The following is a 20,580-nucleotide window of genomic DNA, read 5'->3' on the forward strand; positions in this document are numbered from 1 at the left end:
AGATATTACGCTGTGTAGCCCTGGCAGGGGAACTAAAGCAAAAGTAGAAACTGCAGAACGTGGAAGCAAAGCCAATTTTTTGAGCAGCAGAGAGTTTGATGCACACTAGCTGGACACAACTTAAAGGAGATGGTACTTCTAGACATGCCTCATGTCATCAAGAAGCTTCTATGCCAACACATGATTGTCATGTATTTAGGCAACAGTGCCAAATATAACACCAGATTTCTCCAAGTTCTAGTTTTAGGAATATTGGCTATTTGTTAACTCCTTTTTCTCTGAGGAATACAGAACACTGAGTATTAAGTTTTATGTTTCCACAGATTACACTGCGATAATGAGGGAGTGGAAAATATTAATTTCTGGTTTCTGTTGGGTAGAAGGAGGCACAGGAGATAAAACTGCTTTAATAAACTCAGACCTTTGGAAGAGAACCTCTGTCTCTTAACACGGAACTTCAAATCAGTTCAGTAAAACTCCCTCTGCTTCATCTAGCCTTTGAGTGCACAGAGTTTTGCTTCCTTTGGTTTCATTTTCAAGAGTGATCGTTCATAAATTTGAACCAATCCCATGGTTTTTCCCATCACTGCCCTCTGGATATGGTTCAAGATATTTTTTCTTTCCACTGGATGTGAATGTGATGTAGGTGAGTCTCACGCTGGGTGAGAATAGAAAGCAGTGTGGTGAGTCATGAAGGCTCTAGGGAACCACACCTCTGGTTTTCCATTACAAGCAGATGAACCAAGGTGGGATCATATCTGAGATCTGAGGGACAAAAGCCCTGCATTCCAGGAAGCGGCCTCAACATCCAAGCGGGATGCATTGGGGTAGTCGGGAAAAACGTGAGGATCAGAGATGTCTGCATTGAAAGAAGCCCGTCCATGGAGAACATTTTAGGTGTGGCGAATGGGGGTGGGGAATTGACGTAAAGACCAGTCAGGATGAGAGAACTGAGCTAAAAGAATCTTCTAGAAGTTGGGAGTTCACTGACAACACATCCATTATTTTAAAACAACAACAAATAAAATCCATAACTAAATGATGACCCTATAACACTCAGGCTGAAAGTAAAGGAAGTAAGAGAAAAATATGCTTTTGGCTTCAGCTTTAGTCATCATGTTTCCTTTTCTCAGAAATAACAGATTTCTAGAAAAATATACCTTAGAGAAATGGTCAGAAATGCAGCAATGACTTGTATGCATGCATAACCAATGGACACAGACACCAGGGAGTGCAGTCAGGAGTGGGGGGGGAGAGGAGCGAGGCAATGTGGGGATAAGGACACATATGTAATACCTTAATCAATAAAAAATAAAAAAATAAAACAAAAGAAATGCAGCAAAGATTTCTGTTAGAAATGTTCATCAATGTTACTCATATCAGTAAAATAATGAAAGCAAATTGAATGTTAAACAATGGGAGAAATTTTAATAATTTAGAACCTTGATACAATGAAATATTAGATACAAGTTTCTAAAGAATGTTTTATAATGTAAAAATGTTCACAATATTGTATTTAAGTGAAAAAGTCATTAAACTATATATATGATATGGATATAATTATGTAAAATACAAAAGGACATTTAAAATTGCAAATACTAAATACAGCATAAAGGAAACAATGATACCCTATTTGTAGGTGATAAGCTTATGGGAAATTTTGTATTCTTCTTTGTTTAAATGTTTTATAAAAACACAACTAATATGTATCTTTTCAACACTTTGAAGAAATACTATTTGAAGAAAGATGATGTGACAGCCCACATAGAAAGATGGCCATTGTGCCTGGAAACTAATTTCCTTCTAAAAACTACTTGTGCTCACTATATCTTGGAGAACAATTCCAAATTAACCTTACGCAGCACCACCCCCATGGCTACCTTAGTTCAGGCTTACAGGAATTCAGCACAACTGCACCACTCAGCTGGCCTCAGGAATGCACATGTCTGAGCCATTTCCCTTCGGCCATGTGGGGAACATCACTGCCATATATCCACAGTTGTAAGCTGTCCAAGTCCTGTCATTTTCTGTGGGCAAAGGGCGGGAAGAGGCTACGTGACGGCATGCATAGAATCACATATTATGTCCTGTGCCATTACATTTTGCCAGCTTTCTTAAGGCACAAACCCTTCAACACATTGTTTATTTTTTTCCTCTCAAGAATTTGTCCAAAATTTGATGTGTGCAGAAAATGTCTTTTTAACCTCCCTTCCTTCAGCATTCTCCTCGGATATTCAAATATGTGGTAGGAAAAGAAAACTGATTTACATTACAGCTTTTTATACTCTGGATTGAATGCTCTCTAATTTTTGTTTATTTGACTTTGCAATGTTCTCCTCTTGGGAAATGAGCATGTGCACAAGCTGCAGGTAGGAATATGAACTGGTACAACATGTTGGGAGTCTTAACCACAAATAAGCACATATACACATATGTACATATAACTTTACCTACATATATTATATTCTTGAAAGTATATATACCCTTTAACTCCAACATGCCGCTTCTAAAAATTTATTCTAACTAATCAGCAATGCTTTATGAATAATAGTTTGTAATCAGATTACTATTTATAGTTGTGAAAAACTGGGAATAACCTAAATATTTAAAATTGGAGATTAGGTAAGTGAATAATATAGTCAAAAAATGGTAGGCTATTCAACTGTTAAAAATAAGAATATTTAAATACTTGAACATACTTAAGAAATTTTGGTAAGAATAAAGGCCAGGATATAGAACATTATAACATTAATTTATAAAAAAAGAAAAAAAGAAAAAGAAAAGGAGATTTTAAAAAAAGAACAAAAAAAGCCTATACAACATGTCAGCTACAGGGTCTCTGATGATATCTGTGTACCTTTTCACACCTTCCTGTATTCTCCAAACATTATATACTTAACATGCTATTTCTTTTATAACCAGACCAAAAAATATTTTAAAATTGTTTTACATTTAAATGCTAGTGTTGTCACCTGCAATTTGGTTTAAATAATAACACTGAACATCACGTGTCATTGGCACCTCTTGGCTAAGATTCCAAACCTCTGAGGGAAGGGAAGGAACCAGCATCTGCTGAGAAGTTACCATGTGCTGGGCATTTTCCCGAGCTTATCTTTTTTAATTCTTAAATGAACCACTGAGGTGGAGGAGGAACAGCCCCTCTTCAATCCCTCTCTGTACTGCAGTCTCTTTAAACCAGAGCCTCCACTTACTGCACTTTGCTGGACTGTAAGACCAGAGTGTGATATTTGTTTCTTAGGAATGCATCATTAATTCATCCAGAACATTTTCTCACATGGCTTTCCTCCAAAGTGACTGAAAACACCCCATATTCTTCAAAGTGATGATGATCAGTGGATAGCTGAGTCTGGGACTGAGAACTGTTCTGATGGTGGGATGTGGTTCTTTGAGGGCTTCTCAAGCAGCACCATGTGAGAAGGCCAAAGTCTGCTGGGAAGGGGCTAGTTCATGGGACAGAGAATAAGAGTCTAAGACAGCCATAACTTTCACCCAACCCAGCCTCGGGACATTTATCAATCAATCTATCTATCTATCAATCATCCATCTATCCATCCATCCATCATCTATCTATCTATCTATCTATCTATCTATCTATCTATCTATCTATCTATCTATCTATCTAGGCAGTGACCATGACGACCGAAAGGACTGATGGACCAATCAGACGCTCAAAGCAGGAGCTGCCCCCTGGTGGTCAGTGCGTGGCCCTCCCACAGCGGTAGCAGCGGCTCAGAGGGCGGGTCCACAGCCGCCCCCACCAGTGCACGAATCACAGCACTAAAAGCTGGTGGTTACTAAGCACCTTCCTTGTGGCGGGAGGAGGTCGTGTACTCTCCACAGAATCTCAGATAATCCCAGAACCCGCCTCACAGGGTTGATCTAAGGGTTTCTATTCATAGCTTTCAGAATGGAATGGGATGATCAGCTTTTAAGTAGTTGAGGGAAAACACACACTGCTCCTTTTTCATTCTCTTCCTCCCGCCTTCTTGCAAGAAAAGACCAACTGGCTCCCAAGACCCTGCCCTGAGCACTGTGCGGAGAGCTCGCCTGCCCTCAGCTCCAAGTGTCTGCCTTCCAAGGGCCTTTACACCTAACACCGCTGCCTGCGCATCTTAACCCATATCCCTGACTGAGCCCGCCCAGGCCGATGCCCAGGTGCTCGCAGAGCAGCAGGGAGCCAGCTGCCCTGTCCTACAGGACGTGCGTTAAGCCAGGAGAGGACAGGGATGCGGAGAGGAAACAGCCTCAGACAGAGAGGAGGTGCAGCTGTCAGAGGGCACGGGCACCATGAAAACATGGGAATGAAGCCACATAGGGGCTCCTCGAGGGAGGGGCAAAGGGAGGCCACTGAGGGAAACTGGACTGATGGAGGAGCGCCAGCCGGACGCCTGGAGAAGGGCATCAGGCAGAAGGCACAGCCTATGGAGGGGCAGCAGGAAGAGCAAGAGACTGAATGGAAGGGGCTCAAGGCTGGGTGAGGGGGCAGATCCTGCAGGGATCGAGGGCCCGTGAGAACCTGGCGTCCCCTGAGTGCAGGCGGAGGCACCGGGGCTGTAGGTGAGGACCCGCTGGCTTCTGTGTCAGGAGCAGACTGAGGGGGAAGAGGAAGCAGGGAGACAGCAGGAGGCAACAGCACCCTCCCCGAGGGTGATGCGGAGACAGTGGAAACTGTGGCAGTCGAGGTGGCGGCTTTGGGGTGTACTGGAGGGAAGCCAGAGCGTGAGGGACGATGTGGGGGGGGGGAGGGGGGAGGAGGCCCCATGCTCCGCTCGGCCCCTGGGAAGGCAGGGTCTCCGGCAGCTGCTGGCAGGGGGCTGTCTGTTTTGAGGGCCTGACTGTAAAACCCAGACCTTAGTTTGAGCTCCACACGAGGGACGTGGAATGAGGTCCAGGAGGCGGATCATTCCCAGCAGGCTGTCCTAATCCCTCCACGGCCCCCCCCCACCCCCACCCCCCAAGCTCTCTTCAGTGATGACAAGTACTTTTTGGAAACAAGCAAGTGGTTTTATTTTTGGTACAAAAAACAACAAAACAGAATGTACAGTATTATGGAAAGGAAACGTTGAAAACTAGGAAAATGAAGCCCCCTTTTGGACACACAGATCAGCTGTGCCTGGAACCGCGTCACGGGTGACACAAAAGGTCTCAGGGTCCAATGCAAAGGGCTTCCCCAGGTGGTCCGACTCCATGGCTAAGTGGTTGAAAGTAGACCTATGACGCAGGAGGTCAAGGTCTGACTCTCTGTCAGGGCACATGCCCAGGTTGTGGTCTTGATCCCTAGTGTGGGACATGCAGGAGGCAGTCAATCCATGATTCTCTCTCATCATTGATGTTTCTCTCTCTCTTTCCCTCTCCCTTCCTCTCTAAAATCAATGGAAGATATCCTATATAATAAAAGCCTAATATGTATATTGTCCCCTTGACCAGGAGTTCGACTGTTCGCTATGACGTGTGCTGACCACCAGGGGGCAGTGCAGAACATGGTGGGCGTCGGCAATGAGGCACTGGCAGCGGATGGCAGTGGAGGTGCTGCCGGCCCCAATGGGCTTCCAAGACCGCAGGGCCTGGTCGGGCTCATCATGGGTTCACGCAGGAGCCAGGCTGCAGAGGGTGGGTGGGAGAGAGCGCACTGCCCGCCCAGCTTCCGTGCGGTGCTGCTGGGTGACCCAGAGGCTCATGCTGCTCCCCGGCCTACAGTGTCTAGCCGCGCTTGCCACATCTCAGCATGGGGACTTGGGCGCCGTGACTTAGGCAGAGGGGGACAAGTAGGAGCCCAAGGGCCCAGAGGTCAGCTGGGACCTGCCCTTCCATGCCAGACACTCATGCTTCAATTGCCAGCCAGGCCTAGGGACTGTACCTGTGCATGAATTTCATGCACTGGGCCTCTAGTAAACATACATTTCTACAAAGAAACAGAAGCTCTCTTAGGGGAATTGTGTCCATTTTCCTTCCTTTTGGATCTAATCATTGTACCAAATTACTTGAGAAAATGCACCAAATTACAAGACAAACATGACTTTTCCTTTAATGAGTTAAATGGCCAGAAAGTTTATAAAATGGGAGGATTGATCGTTAATTCCACTTTCCCTAAGATCAGGAAATCTAATCTTTTAAATAGATTTGATAGTTTGGTTGTGGCTTTTCAAATCCGTTGCTCCTTTTCTAAGCTATTATTTATAAGGACAGGGAGAGTTGATTTTTATAAACTGCTTCTTCTGTAAATGAAAAATACCCTGATTTGTCCCTGAGACCGAGTTTAAAAAATAAAGTTTCATATAGATGTTGTTCTTCTCGTGACCACAGACGTGGTGGAGTTTAAGATTTAGGGAATGTGCACCTCATCTTCCCTAGAGTTTTGTTTCTTAGGAATGCATCATTAGTAGGTTTATGGAGAATGCTTCCAAAAACAATGTGGCTAAATAGTATCTTAGCTGCAGTTGGATGGGAATGTTAACGCCTTTACAATTATAGGGTGGAAAAGTAGAGCAAGCTTCTTTTGGGCAAGCAAGGCTCTTTGGTTTAGACAACTTCTAGAATTAAGTGACTTAGGGAAGGTCTGGAACTTCACTAAAGTGAACATGGAAGCCATCATTATAATTGACACCTGGGTTTGGAATCTAAAATCTGCAAGAGAAGAACATAATTACAGACCACAATAGGACAAGATATATTCCCTCTCTATATTGCTCTTCACCAAACACTTTTATCATTGCCAAAAGAGTATTATAAATCACTCCCTGATCATTCTTCATATGTTCCCCAGATTGTAGTATATTTTCCTGAGCCTCCACTTATTGCACTTTGCTGGACTGTAAGACCAGAGTGTGATATTAAAACCAGGCCCATCTTTTTCAGAGCCCTACTATTCATATTACTCAACCTCTGTGGTTGTGCTGGGTGCCAAATCTATGGCTGGGTCCTACAACCCCCATCAAAAGCTCCCTGGATCTTTAAGCAAAATAATATCCTTTGTTACCTCTGAGTGGTTCATGTACAACTTAGGGGAACCCTCAAGAAGTCCTCTCACCTTGCCTAGTTCTACCTACTTCAGAATCCACACAATCTAACACATGTAGTGGCTCTGTCACAGGAAGATCCCAAAGCTGAGTGGGACCAGGAATATGTGTTGTCCTGACAACTAAAGGGCGCTTTTACCGCTCAATACAAGCATTAAAGGGAAATGACTGTGGCTGAGACCACATGGATCATTAACTTTTTTTCTTTCTGAGGAAAACAATCACTAATTGTTAACTTCCCTCCAAGGTTAACTTGAATGACAGGCAGGAGGAACTTCTAAGGACAAAAGCACTTTTAGGTAGGAAGAAGGGAATGGTGAAGAAAAGAGGTAACATTTTAAAAAGTCTGTTGAGTTTTAAGTGGAGGCACAAAGGGAGGCGGGATCAAAGAGTTGCTTTCAGAAAATTGGTAATAATTATTATTGGTGATAATTTAAATACTTGATTGTCCCAACGTATTCAAAGAAGGCTGCGGTTTGGTTGTCTCTCCAGAAATTACAAAATATAAAACAAAGTTGGCAAGTTGCAAATGGACCTGACTTTGTAAAAGGAAGTAGTAGGATTTGAAATTTTAATAGAAGTCATGGAAATTATTTTGCAAAAATAACTTATTAGGGGAAGCAGAAGAAAATTTGACTGAAAAAGAACGGATATTACATGTGTTTTTCACAAAACAACATAAAAGGGAGCTTTAAGGATGCCTTCCAGAATGTAGTAATACCAATAATGTAGTAAGAAGTATCAGTAACATAATGCAAGGATTGGCCATGATGTGTGGAAGGAGGAAAATAAGTAAATAATTATTCATTGGACCGGATTCCACTGTAGGAGTGAGTAAGGAGGAGCCAAATGACAGTGTTTGCAGAGAGACCACCATGTTCTTGAAACCCCTTGCCTCCCCTAAAAACGATACTTGGGGAAAGATTCCAGCCAAGACTCAGTCAATCTACAGCTTTCATATCTGCCAAGAAGCTCTGAAAAGCATCTCTTGCCAAACTTTACACCCTTCACTTCCTGAACTTTCTGGAATTCCAGCCCTCCTTGGGAGAATGAGATGTTTATTTTCATTCCCCCCTGCCAGGTCCAGAGAAGTTTAGTACTGCTGAGGGCTAGTGCCAACAATACGATCTTGATATGGCATGTTAAGATCAAATATGGATCATTATGCTTGAGGATGCTAATTATATGATGCATTAACAAATCAGTAAAAATATTTACCACATACCCTCTATGTATAAGGCATAATAATAGAGGGATAGATGAATTTAAGATACAATTATAATAGAGGAATTTATAACAGTGTGGAGCAGACATTAGACATTAGCTATCGGTAGGTGCTGTTAATTTTTCATGGCAAGAAACATGAATGGCATGATCAATAAGAACCATCAAGTTCGAATAAAGGAGAGATACGTGACCAGGGACTAAAGTGATTACCACACCTTCAGGAAATAAGGAGACCTGAGGAAGGGAAAAACAAACACACATTCATTGATAACCTATCAGGCTCTTTACATTTGTTCTTTCATTTAATCCTCTCACCAAGTATTAAGGTAGGTATTATTCTTATTTTTATAAAAGACATGGAAGCCTAAAGATGCTGAGAAATTTGCCAAGATCACACTAGTAAACAGAAGAGTTAGAATTCGAACCCACATCCAACTGAGTTCACAATCTTATACTCTTCACTTCAATATGAAGGATGGCTGAATTTGAGAGGCTAAAGAGAGGCCAGAGAGCAACTTCCACAGTTTGGCTTGTACTTTCTAAATATGCACCTGCACAGAAGAGTTGAAATTAGTTCAGAGGCGAATAGCTCTCTTAGTGAAGTGGTGGGAGAGAAACATCATGGTCTAACAGACAGAGATAAATGCTACCATTGGGGTTTTAGTAAAATGTCTTAGGCTCTACAGCAGCGGTTGTCAACCTGTGGGCCGCTAGCAGGGTCGCCTAAGACCATCGGAAAACACAGATATTTACATTATGATTCATTAACAGTAGCAAAATTACAGTTATGAAGTAGCAACGAAAATAATTTTATGGTTGGGGGTCACCACAACATGAGGAACTGTATTAAAGGGTCTCGGCATTAAAAAGGTTGAGAACCACTGATCTATCCAAAGAGTCAGCAAGCTGGAGGATTTAGACACTAGCTCTGCCCAATCATTGGGTAGGAGCTGTGGCAGAAGGGATAGAATTGGGTAGTTAATTCCATGGTACTTCTGGCCTACCATGTACACAAGCAGAACCCCACCTGAGGGTTGGAAGAAATCCCCAAGGACAAGTCACACAGACACAGTTGAAGCTGGCTGTCTTGACTGATACTGGTGATGCCCCAGGGATATGAGTAAGGCACTGACAGCACCTGCCATGAACATTTGTATCTTTGGTGCAGGTTTTGTGATATTCTTTATTACTCCACCTCTTTTGATGTGTATGAGTATGTAAACCATTGTCTCTCAAACTTCAGAGTACATAAAAATTGCTTGGGAAGCTTGTTAACAAAGCAGATTCTGGGACCTCACCCACTGAAATTCTGACCCATTGTGCAGCGATGGAGTCCAGGAATTTGCATCATTAATAACTATTCCAGGTGATTCTGACACACATGGTCTGTGGATGACACAGTGAGAAAAAATTCTGGAATCTCCATGCCTTTCATGGAAAACTTTGATAAACAAGGACAGGCCATGTGATAAAATGAGAAGAGGAAGGTAATTGGATCAAGTCTTGAATATGATCGCTGGCTCCATTACTTATTGACTTTAGAAAAATTACATCATCTCTTTGTTTTAGTTTCTTTACCTATAAAATTTAGATTAAAACATTTACCTGGACTGTTTTCTATGACAGTTAAATAAGATAACATATAGAAGAGTCCAGAGCAGTATGTGACACATAGTAAGTGCTCATTGATAATTTTCTCTTTCTCTCTGTTTGTTTTTTTCCGCAGAAGACTGAAATCTGCTGACAAAGTGATGCCAGTGGCATTTGGTAGTTAATGCTGTTTGACAAATTGTACTTGACTAAAAGAAAACTTGATGATAAAATAATGCAAGCCTCTGCTCTAACTTTACCCCACACTTTTTCTGTGCACTTACAGATTGGGTTATTTTTGCCTTCCACTTATAGCCACATTACTTAATGATTGCCCTGGGGCTATAAACAGAAGTGTCCATGTGCCAAGAGACACATCAGGTTGATCTGGCTCCAGACCTGGCCCAAGAAGCTGAACTGCAGGCTCTCACCTTCAGATACTAACTTTCTATACTGAGAAGCTACTTGGAATTTTTTGGCTCTCTGTATTTCTAGGAAAGATATTTTAAAGTATATACTAAGGAAAAAAAAGGCAAGGTGCCAAGAAAAAGATTAGAGGCAAAATAGGCTGTGATTTTAGATGCAGAGAACAGACTGATGTTGGACAGAGGGGAGAGAGTTTGGGAAACTGGGGGGAAAAAAGTGAAGGAATTAAGAAGCAAAAATTTGTAATTACAAAATAGTCATGGGATTGTAAAAGTTCAGCATAGGGAATATAGTCAATAATATTGCAAAAATTATGTATGGTGCCAGGTGTGTACTGGACTTATCGAGGGATTGCTTTCTAAAGTAAATGATTGTCTAACCAGTATGCTGTACACCTGAAACTAATACAAAATAATATTGAATGTCAACCATAATTGAAAAATATAATTTAAAACATAATCCATTATATTAAAAAACAGACTATGATTTTGAATAGATTATACTCATTTATTGTTGTTATTGCATCATGGCCAAACTGATTGGCAATGAAAATAAATTTGGGGATTATAATGGAATTATCATAACATAGACCTCAAGAGATGAACATCAGAGCACAAAGAAAAATGCTTAGCACTCAGTAGATCCTCAAGTGTTCACTGAATTTAATGATATCATTCAAAGTCACTTTTATGTTTCTCCAAGATCTCTAGGATGTCACTCTCTGTGCTCATCTTTCTCTTAGTCCCCTAGTTTGGCTTAAGTGTTACCCAAATCTCTCTTGCCTCAATTTAAAATGACTTCTGCTTGCTCCTCAACAATATAGAGGAAAATGTATCAAAGAACAAAGCTTTATTAGCTGCTTTCAAGATTGGTTAGCTTAATCTCAAACAAAAGATGCCTAGGATAACAGTGAAGATTTTAAAAGAAAAATTTTCCTATAAATGTTGATCTCATTCAATCCTGATATTGTTCACAGAGGTCTTTTGCCACATATCAAAATGCTTCCCACAATATAGTGCATAGCACCTGTTTCTTCAAGCTTAGGTACCTGTGATATGCACTTTACTATCTTCACATCACCAAAGGAATAAACACTGCTGGATGCGAAGCTACAGCACAAGCCACATGGGAAACCATTCTTTTATGTCATTTCACTAACCTATATCTCCCAAAGCAGTCCCCTTCCCCATGCTTACACAGGAAAACCAGTGTGGTCTGGTGGTCTAGGGATGGGCTTGAGGGCCGAGACACCTGGTTCTAATCCAGGTTCTGCCTGACTCTTGCTTAGAAAACAAGATCAAGTCACAACTCTATACTCTCATTTTCTCTAATGCAAAATAATGGAGTTGGATGAAATGATCACTAAACTCTCCTTTATCCCTGGAAGTGATTTTTCTAAGAGAAAATCAAGATAACCAACAATAAATTCATCTGATTATAATTATTTGCAGGAGTTATGTCTTCTAAGTAGCTGGGAATACTGAATTAGCAAATGTAACCCATTGCTCTTAGGGGAAATACAAGGTTAGGTTCCTGTGAGCCTCTGAGCACATTTCCATCAACTGATGAAAACATAATTTTATGTGTGTTTCTATCTAAAGACACCTTAATATATATTTTGACTTATTAACATTGAGCTCACAGCCAACATTGTAACTCCTACCTGAATAAAACTTACCTAACATGCATATCCTATCCTATATAAGTCTAATATGCAAATTATCCCCTCGAATGGGAGTTCGACCGCTTGCTATGATGTGCACTGACCACCAGAGGGCAGCGCAGACATCGGTGACAGGGTGCTGGCAGTGGGCGGCAGTGGAGGCGCTGCTGGGCCTGATGAGCCCTGACAAGAGCAGGACTGCGGCTGGATGGTGGAGCAGGTGAGCGGGCAGGCCAAGGCAGGTGCAAGCAGGGCCCAATCGCCCCACCTATCACCCTGCAGAGGCAACCAGTGGTGGTGGCGGAGCCACCGCCCGGCTCCCAGGTGCTGAGGGAGCTGGGTGGGGGCCTGATGACTCAGGTGGAGGGGGGTACATGGGGGCCTCAGGGCCCAGGTGCTGCTCAGGGCTCAGAGGTCAGCTGGGACCTGCCCTTCCACGCCAGACGCTTGCACTTCGATTGCCAGCCAGGCCTAGGGACCGCACCCACGCATGAATTTCATGCACCTCTAGTTTTTCCATAATGTACATCACAGCTTTCTTGTGCTCAGGAACTCTAGACAGCATTTCAGCACTGTGCTTGGGGACCCTTTTAAGCAGATGAAGTCACCAACAAAAAGTACAAAATGCTAAAAACATGGCATCAGAAAGACAGTGGAAAAGACACATATTTATGGATAAGAGTTGAAACAAGGCAGAGTACCCACCACTTTTTCTGACCTCAGCTGGGAATGAGTGCACAGAGCTACTCAAGTTTTTTGCTGCTCTGTACATGTCTGTGAACGACTATGAAAGCACCACAGATATTTATTTCGAAGTTACAAAGAAATCTTAGCAAGTAGCCAAATTTGTAAAAACGGAATCCATGAATAATGAGAATCAACTGTATCTTAAAAATAAAAATAATTTTGTTATTTTATAGTCTCTTGCTTCTAAAAAAGCAGACTTTTTTCAAAACCTTAACTTACAGCTGTGTAGTAATCCCCTCAATTCCCCTGTGTTGGGTGAAATTACAACTCCATCTCACAGATGCTGAAATATGCAGATGAAGCAGCTTCGTAAACGTCACCAAACAATGTGACAAACGAGTCCGGAGAACTCAGGAGTGTGAAGCTACTTCTGTATCTGGCCCATTGGCCCAGTTACTGACAGAACAGAAGTCTTCCCCTCATTACCTGTCAGCTAAAGGGAACAATCTTGTTTTATGTGTGTTTCTATCTAAAGACACCTTAATATATATTGCTGACTTACTGAGCTCAGAGCCAACAACATGGTAACTCCTGCCTGAATGAAACTTACCTAACATGCATATTTTCCCATAATGTACATCACAGCCTTCTTGTTTCAGCACTGTGCTTGGGGACCGTTTAAGCAGATGAAATCACCAACAAAAAGTACAAAATGCTAAAAACATGGCATCAGAAAGACGGTGGAAAGGACACATAATTTACGGTATGAGAGTTGGTGCAAGTCTGCAAAGGCTCTGTGGTGCAAGTCTGCAAAGCATCCAGGACACACCTTCTGGAACTGTACCAAGTGATTATTGTGACCATCCCGTAAATTTTATCCTGGCAGAGATGACAGTGCTCGGGTCTTCAAGGAGTTTTGAGGATATCAGCTATTCATAAGTGGGTTCCAGAACAGAAGAACACAGAGGTACAGCATTGTTACTGTGGCTGATGGACATCACACCTTTTATTATACACTGATGATTAATATGGTATATAATATAGATTTAACTTCCTTCTCCACTTCCCAGGAAAGCATTTCTCAGAAAAATGAGAAGAACTTGGGATTTAGACATAGACCTGAATTTAAACGTTGGCTCGCTTGATTATGAGTTATGCTTCTTTTAATAGGTCATTTGATCCTTTGGAGAGTCAATTTCCTCATCTGTAATGTGCAGAAAGTTTTCACTTCACAGAGGTGGTATGAAGATTAAGTGCACCCTGTAAGTCACATGGTCTTTCCCTTCTGAGGGTCAACAGTTATCATTATGTTCTTTAACAGGTACATGTGAGGGTGCAGTATCTTGCTTCTTCAAATTTGTGGGCTTCTTTGCTGGGTCCTTCCCCTGGATGCCAGTGACAGTGGTGAGTAATCGTGTGCAAATGCAAGCTCTCCACCCAAAGTTGTAAGAGGCCAAAAACTCATTTCTTCAATGCACTTGAAAAGCTACAAGACATTAATGCATGTCTGTGTGCCAGAAGTTTAGAAATGAAAATTTCCACATTCCTCGTGCCTGGTCTCATTAATTCTCCCCACACCATTGGTGTTAAAGTTTTATAAATAAGCAAGACAGGATTGATTTGTTCCTTTTCAGCACACTAAAAGAAAACAGTCAAGAAAGCACTCCCATTATCATCCTCCCTACCTACCTCACCCCCACCAATCACATTACTCTTTAAAACTGGGCAAAAGCCTGTGTAGCTTTGCCCAATCAAGGAAAAGAGGGTTTCATTTAAGTCTGGTTTGTGCAAGCATGCCAAAATAATACAGCAGGCTTCATAAAGGGTTCAGTTTGATTCATCCCTGGCTAAAGTGAGACTCAAGATGTAGGAAGACCTGACTACAGTAGTATAAGATGTGTGGTGCCAAGCTGGACCTATATGGACGGAGCCTAGAGGAATGGAAGGAACACTGAGGGAAGAATTAGAACACCCAGGTGGCCTTCAAGGTGTCTTATACTGGAGTTTACAAACTTTTTCAGCAAAATACTGGAGATTCCAGGCAAGGCTTGCCTTTTGGATATGGATAAGGAAAGGAGCAAGTACCTTTAGCCAGATTAGATCTACTATTTTAAGTTATACATATCAGCCTCCCATATACAATCATTTTCACCCACTAATATACTCTAAAAGCCCTTCTGTTGTATGAATTCCCGCTATACTTCCCATCTGATTCATCTTCTTGCCTAAACAGTTCCAGTGACAGGGCTCCCAAGGCAGCCATCTTTGTACAGATGTTCACTAAATTTCCTTCTGGCTCTATTGATCTATATCAATGGATAAATGCCAGGAAATACAATGGTGCAAAGGCACAGACTGAAGGCATTTGTTTAACATGACATCATCTGTAGCATCCTATGCAGTTACTCTTCTGTCTATAGATAATAAGGGTAAAAACAATTTCAAATTTATTTTCTTCTACTATATTTTTTTTAAATGTGAAACTACATTCCCTGGTTGTTGTTTTTTTGACACAGGGTGTTGCTTTTTTCTCTTCAAGAGGGAAAACATTCACATCAGGATCAATTTAATTTTTTTCCCCTTTTAAATCATAAACAGTCCCGGTACAAGAAACAGTAGCTGTTATTGATTAAAAGTTCATTTGCCTTGCCTTCCTGATGATTGATACTTGGAGGGCAGGAGGAGTGTTGGATTTTGGCTGGGAGATTGGAAGTGGGACGATTTTGTCACATTACCTGTTCTTTATAAGAGTGTTAGTGTTGGAGAAAATTTAGGTTTGGGGAGAGAGCTTTCTTTGTCTGTAAATTTCAGTGGATGTTGGTCCAATTTTTTGTTTTGTTTTGTTTCTTACCATGCTGGGTTCACCAGCTTTTAGTACCTGTAGTGCACATGAGCTTGTGAGAGGCCCTCTAAGTGGGCTTTTAATGGTCTGTTGAATAAAGCAGCTACCAGTTCAGGAAATGCATGCATTTTATAGGTGCATATTTTCAAAGCTTCTATTTGTGAGTGACAGTTAAGAGGTGCCTTTGTATATGTTCTTCACAGACCCAGTACAGCAATAAAGATTGCCTCTGGAAAGATTAAAAAAGAAAGAAAGAGGTGTTCTTGTCCCATTTATACTTCTAATGTCAATAATTTTTGTGGTTTAAAAAGGCATCTTTCCTTTAGAAAAGTTATTTGAGCTCATCAGAAAATTCTAATTTCACAAGAATGTGGCAATGAGATTCACTGAATACATTTGTCAGTGATCTCTGTGGTCAAGGGATATTAAAGAATGGAGGGAGAATGATTAGCAGTTATAACAGAATTCTTAGTCTCCAGTTTTCCAATTTTAATGTGTTGTGAACATTATTTCCCTCTCAGTTTTTAACTGTAGCAAACATATACCATACACTAGAGATCCTTCAACTTGTCAGTTGGTAGAACATCTGGAAGTAATAGTGATCCTTTGTACAACACCATTTAATATCAACATATTAAATCTAAAATAACAGAATATATAATATGACACCAGACTTTATTAGATAGTAATAAAGGCAAATATCAGCACCAAATATTTAAAAAATGTGTTTGGAAACCTTAGAATTGAAAGATATCCCATTAAATTAAGTTTTCTAAAAAGTTGGAAAAACTGATATTATTCATATTTAATGGCACAACACCTTAACTAAAATAAAATTGTGGAAAAACAGTGTTCCATGGAAGCATGGTTTAAGAATCAGTATCATGAGCAAAGATGCATGAAAATTCTGAATGAATTTCTAGAGATCTTTTGTACTATAGGTAAGGCTTCAAAAAATTGATTTAAAGTCCACAGGAACCAAAGGGAAAAAGCAAATAAAGAAATACCATGAAATGTAAAATTTCAGTTTGCTACATAAAACACCATAAAAATATTAAAAGGCAAAAACAACAAATTGGAAAAAATATTTGCAACATAAATTAGAATGTAGGGTGACCCCCAAAATGTATACACACTTTGAATAATTATTAATTCCAATGTTTATTTCTTTTCAGATTTAACCCATTAGAATTAATCATTATTCAAAGCATGTATCCATTTTTTGGGGACAGCTTGTATATTAAATAACAAGAGTTTGTAAATTCAGTAAGTGAATAACTAATACCAGGGTAGAAAATTGTGGGCAAAAGAAAATGATAAGTAACTTACAAAAATAAAAACTACTTATTGGCAATAGAAAAAAATTATTCAACATAATTGCTAATAAAAATGCATACTAAGAAAGATAAAATGGCATGCATTTCCATCAATCTATGGATTTAGGGAAATGAACACAGTTATACACTGCTCTGTATGTCAGTATAATTTTCAGAAAAATAACTTGGGAAAATCTATCAAAACCTTTGACATTTTTAATACCTTTAATTTAATAAACAATTCCACTTCCAGACATGGGTTGCTATCTCTCATTCCCTGGCCTCCTTCTCATTTAAAGGCTTCGGTATGGCAGTCACTATATCACTATTTTATTCCATTGATTTTTTTTTTAAAGGGAGAGTGGAAGAGAGAGGGAAAGACAGAAAGAAAAATCGATGTGAGAGAAACACATCGATTGGTTGCCTCCTGCACAAGCCCTGACCAGTCTTGTCGCCTGAGGAGGAGCCTGCAACCAAGGTACATGCTCTTGACCAGAACTGAACTGGGGGCCCTTTGGTCCGCAGGCTGATGCTCTATCCTCTGAGCCAAACTGGCTAGGGTTGTATCAATATTTTAAATTGAGAAGTTAGAAACTGTCTCACTGTGTAAAGGACAGGTTAAGGAAGTTATGACACTCAATATCATACTAGAAGGTCTTAATTATTATGCTATAAATGGTTCCTTATTGATATCAATAGGTATTCATAATATTTAATGAGAAAAGCAAGTTTCAAAGATGTATGATTCTATTTCTGTAAATTATGTCTATAGAGGAGAGTGCTGGAAGTTTATAGATCAGGATGTCTATTGTCATTATATCTGGGTGGATGGAGTTATGTGTGTTTAATTTGTTTTTTAGTCTATACATATTTTTTTTCTGTAATGATTATGTGTCAGATTGAAAGAAAAAACAAGATTTATTTTTAAGTTCAGAGATCAAATGACATATCTAGCCTAAGACATGTTATTACTCCAACAATAATCTTTTTCTTCTAAAAATAATCTCTCTTATAGATTCTTCCTCTCTAGAATGCTTTTTACCCATTTTATTCATGGATCACCTCAGCTGGTGATGACTTTCATATTTCTCCAAGGGATCATATAGTTTATTCCTATGCAATAAACTCTCCCAATCACCAGTAATAAAATCAAACCATTCTAAATTAAGGTCTTTGGGAGGGAAAGGCCAAGTCAATGAATAACTTTGTATGATTTGAATACATTCCTAAAGAAATAAGTCAGACTCCTGACTTTCATCTTGGTCCCAGCCTCTGGAATAAGAATGTTAACTCAACCAAGTTAATGTTTAGGAAATTACAAAACAAAACAAAAAATTAAAATCCAGGATAAAAATACTCATTGATCCCATTTTTTAGCATCTATCCAAAGGAGATTAGATGTCCTAAATATATTTAAAATGAACATCAGGAACAAACTTGAAAGGAAAAAAGCAGAAGTAATGTATAGATTTTGAAACTGACGAGAGTCCAGGGGTTCATAGCTCAGCCCTGCATCTTGTACACTGTGAGATATAGAAAAAGCATTCAGTCCTTCTGAGGGGAGATAATACCATAGTAAAAATGGAAGGTTGTTATAAATACTAAATGAAATTAAATATATCGTGCACTAGACAATGAATAAATATCAGTTTCCTACATTCCCAGGAGCAGAGTAAGAGGGCAGAGGAGGAGAAAGCAGGAAATTCCACTCACCTCCAACCCCCATGTTCAGAACTTCAGGCATTGCCATAGCAGTCTGGTGGGGAAATGGATATATGATTGGGAGGATGGGATCTTTTAAAATAATTTTTAACATCCATCTGGGAATACTAGTAAGAACAAAGAAAATTCCACAATCATGTGGAGCAGTGACAACTGAGATCCTGTAGAGTCCAAGGAAACTTTGGGCCTGGGACACATAGGTCCCATTATTTTTGAGAATTTGCAGGTTCTCTCCCTGCCTTGCCTCCTCCTGGATCATGCTGAGGGATTTTAGGCATGCTGCTAATGCCTATCCCAGTTTTGCTGTTTGCCAAATGAGAAACAATACCTTCTTCTTTTTACTGAGTACAATGCTACGACAACACGTGATGGTTGATAAAAAGGTTTGAGCTCCAGAGAAAGTAACGCTTACATCCAAAGGGTCCTAGTTGTTGTCATTTGCAATGTCGTGAAGTTGTGAGTTTCACCTTGGAACTCTGAAGTTGGAGAAAAGGCCATCTCGCTGCCAGTTTAAGGGGGAAATGGTTTGGAGAAGATTTGAAGTTTTAAGAGCTCTTGCAGCATGGTGAATGGGGAGGAAGTTTGATGGAAACAAAAAAGTCCAGCTCATGACGTGTAGGGTGGGGGCTGGGGCTGGTGGTCAGAAAAATGGGAATGGACTGTGGTATGTACCTCGTACTGAGTGCGGTTTGAGAGAGTGGGTGTGAATTAGAAATATCATGAAAGTGAAACACATCCACCACAATGTCTGCTATTCTGGGTTGGAGTTTGAAATAGAAAAGTGTTTCTTTAGCATCAAAGCTTTGGCAGGGTGAGGTGGGCATGGGGATAGGTTCTAGTCTGGCCAGAGGCAAAAACTCCACATTTTCCTCAGGAGACATGTAGTCTGAGAAAATACATTTATTTTGGAGTACTTTCTGAAATTTATTGAGTAAAAATGGCTTTACTCCGAAACAGGGCAATCATAACCCCTGTTAATTCTCTCTCTCTCTCTCTCTCTCTCTCTCTCTCTCTCTCTCTCTCTCTCTCTCACACACACACACACACACACACACACACACACACACACACACAGAGAGACACACCAGTATTTACTCTTAGATACTTTAATGTCAGTTTTTTTGGGTGCTCACAGTGAATTAGAAAGAGTCCTTCTGAGGTCCATTTGGAATTCCTTGCCTGAACTCTCTGGAGGAAAGAAAGAGAAATGTCCCAGTGAACCAGTGAACCTCTGCACCTTCTTCTACCATAAGTCTGGCTAGTTTTATTTTAAGTAAAAATGGATGTGAAGGCCCTGGATGAATGGTTCAGTTGGCTGGAGTGTAGTCCCATACACCAAAAGGTTGCGGATTCGATTCCTGGTCAGGGCACACACCCAGGTTGTGAGTTCAATCCTGGGTTGGGGCACTTGCGGAAGGCAACCGTTGATGTTTCTCTCTCTCCCTCTAAAAAAAAATCACTTAAGAAGTCCTCAGGTGAGGATTTTTTTAAAAGGCAAGTGAAGTATGAAGTATCTCTGCATTCAGAGAAGGGGACTTGGACAGACATGAGCCACTGAGGCCTCATGCCTCACTGCACATCAGGGCAAAGGGAGTGCGGTCATCAACTCCACCACATGAAGAACAGCCCATTGGGAAGGGCAGCCTTGTAGTTTGGGCCAGATGTTCCCAGGAAATTAATTTTGAGATAAAGGCAAAGCAGATGACTGGCAAATGCTCATGTGATGGAAATTGAAAATGTCAGGGAACAGAACACAGGAAATAAGAGCTCCCTTTAGACGCGACTCTCTCAGCTGCATAAGAGGAGTAGGCACCATCGCATTTGTCTCAAGCCCACCACTCAGCCTGAGAGACTGAAATCCCAAAGGGAATTTACTCCCATTCCCTCTGCACTTCTTGAACTGGCAGTGGAGAAGGACTGCTCCTGAGTCCCTATCTCCCAGCCTTCTTTCCTCCCTAAAAATCGAAGAGTTTAGGAGGAGAAAGGCTTCCCTACCTAGTGCCACAGAAGGCAAATTCCTTGAGGCAGGGGTTAGACATGACTTACATTTGTATACCTTCTTCCCAGCAA

At 40.8% G+C, this 20,580-nt stretch overlaps 1 long non-coding RNA gene across 2 annotated transcripts in view; it reads right to left on the bottom strand.

The window, feature by feature from the left end:
- The window catches only part of LOC114233064 (uncharacterized), an 84,525-nt gene that overhangs the window by 20,660 nt on the left and 43,285 nt on the right, over positions 1–20,580 (bottom strand). The window contains exon 3 of one of the 2 annotated variants that reach the window (XR_008555163.1): positions 19,615–19,698. The exons of the other annotated variant lie outside the window; for it this stretch is intronic. This is a non-coding gene — a long non-coding RNA (uncharacterized LOC114233064). Of the gene's footprint in view, positions 1–19,614; positions 19,699–20,580 lie in introns of those variants that run through there. 2 annotated transcript variants of the gene reach the window in all.

This window comes from Eptesicus fuscus, chromosome 22, assembly GCF_027574615.1.
Source record: "Eptesicus fuscus isolate TK198812 chromosome 22, DD_ASM_mEF_20220401, whole genome shotgun sequence".
NCBI classification, from domain to species: domain Eukaryota; kingdom Metazoa; phylum Chordata; class Mammalia; order Chiroptera; family Vespertilionidae; genus Eptesicus; species Eptesicus fuscus.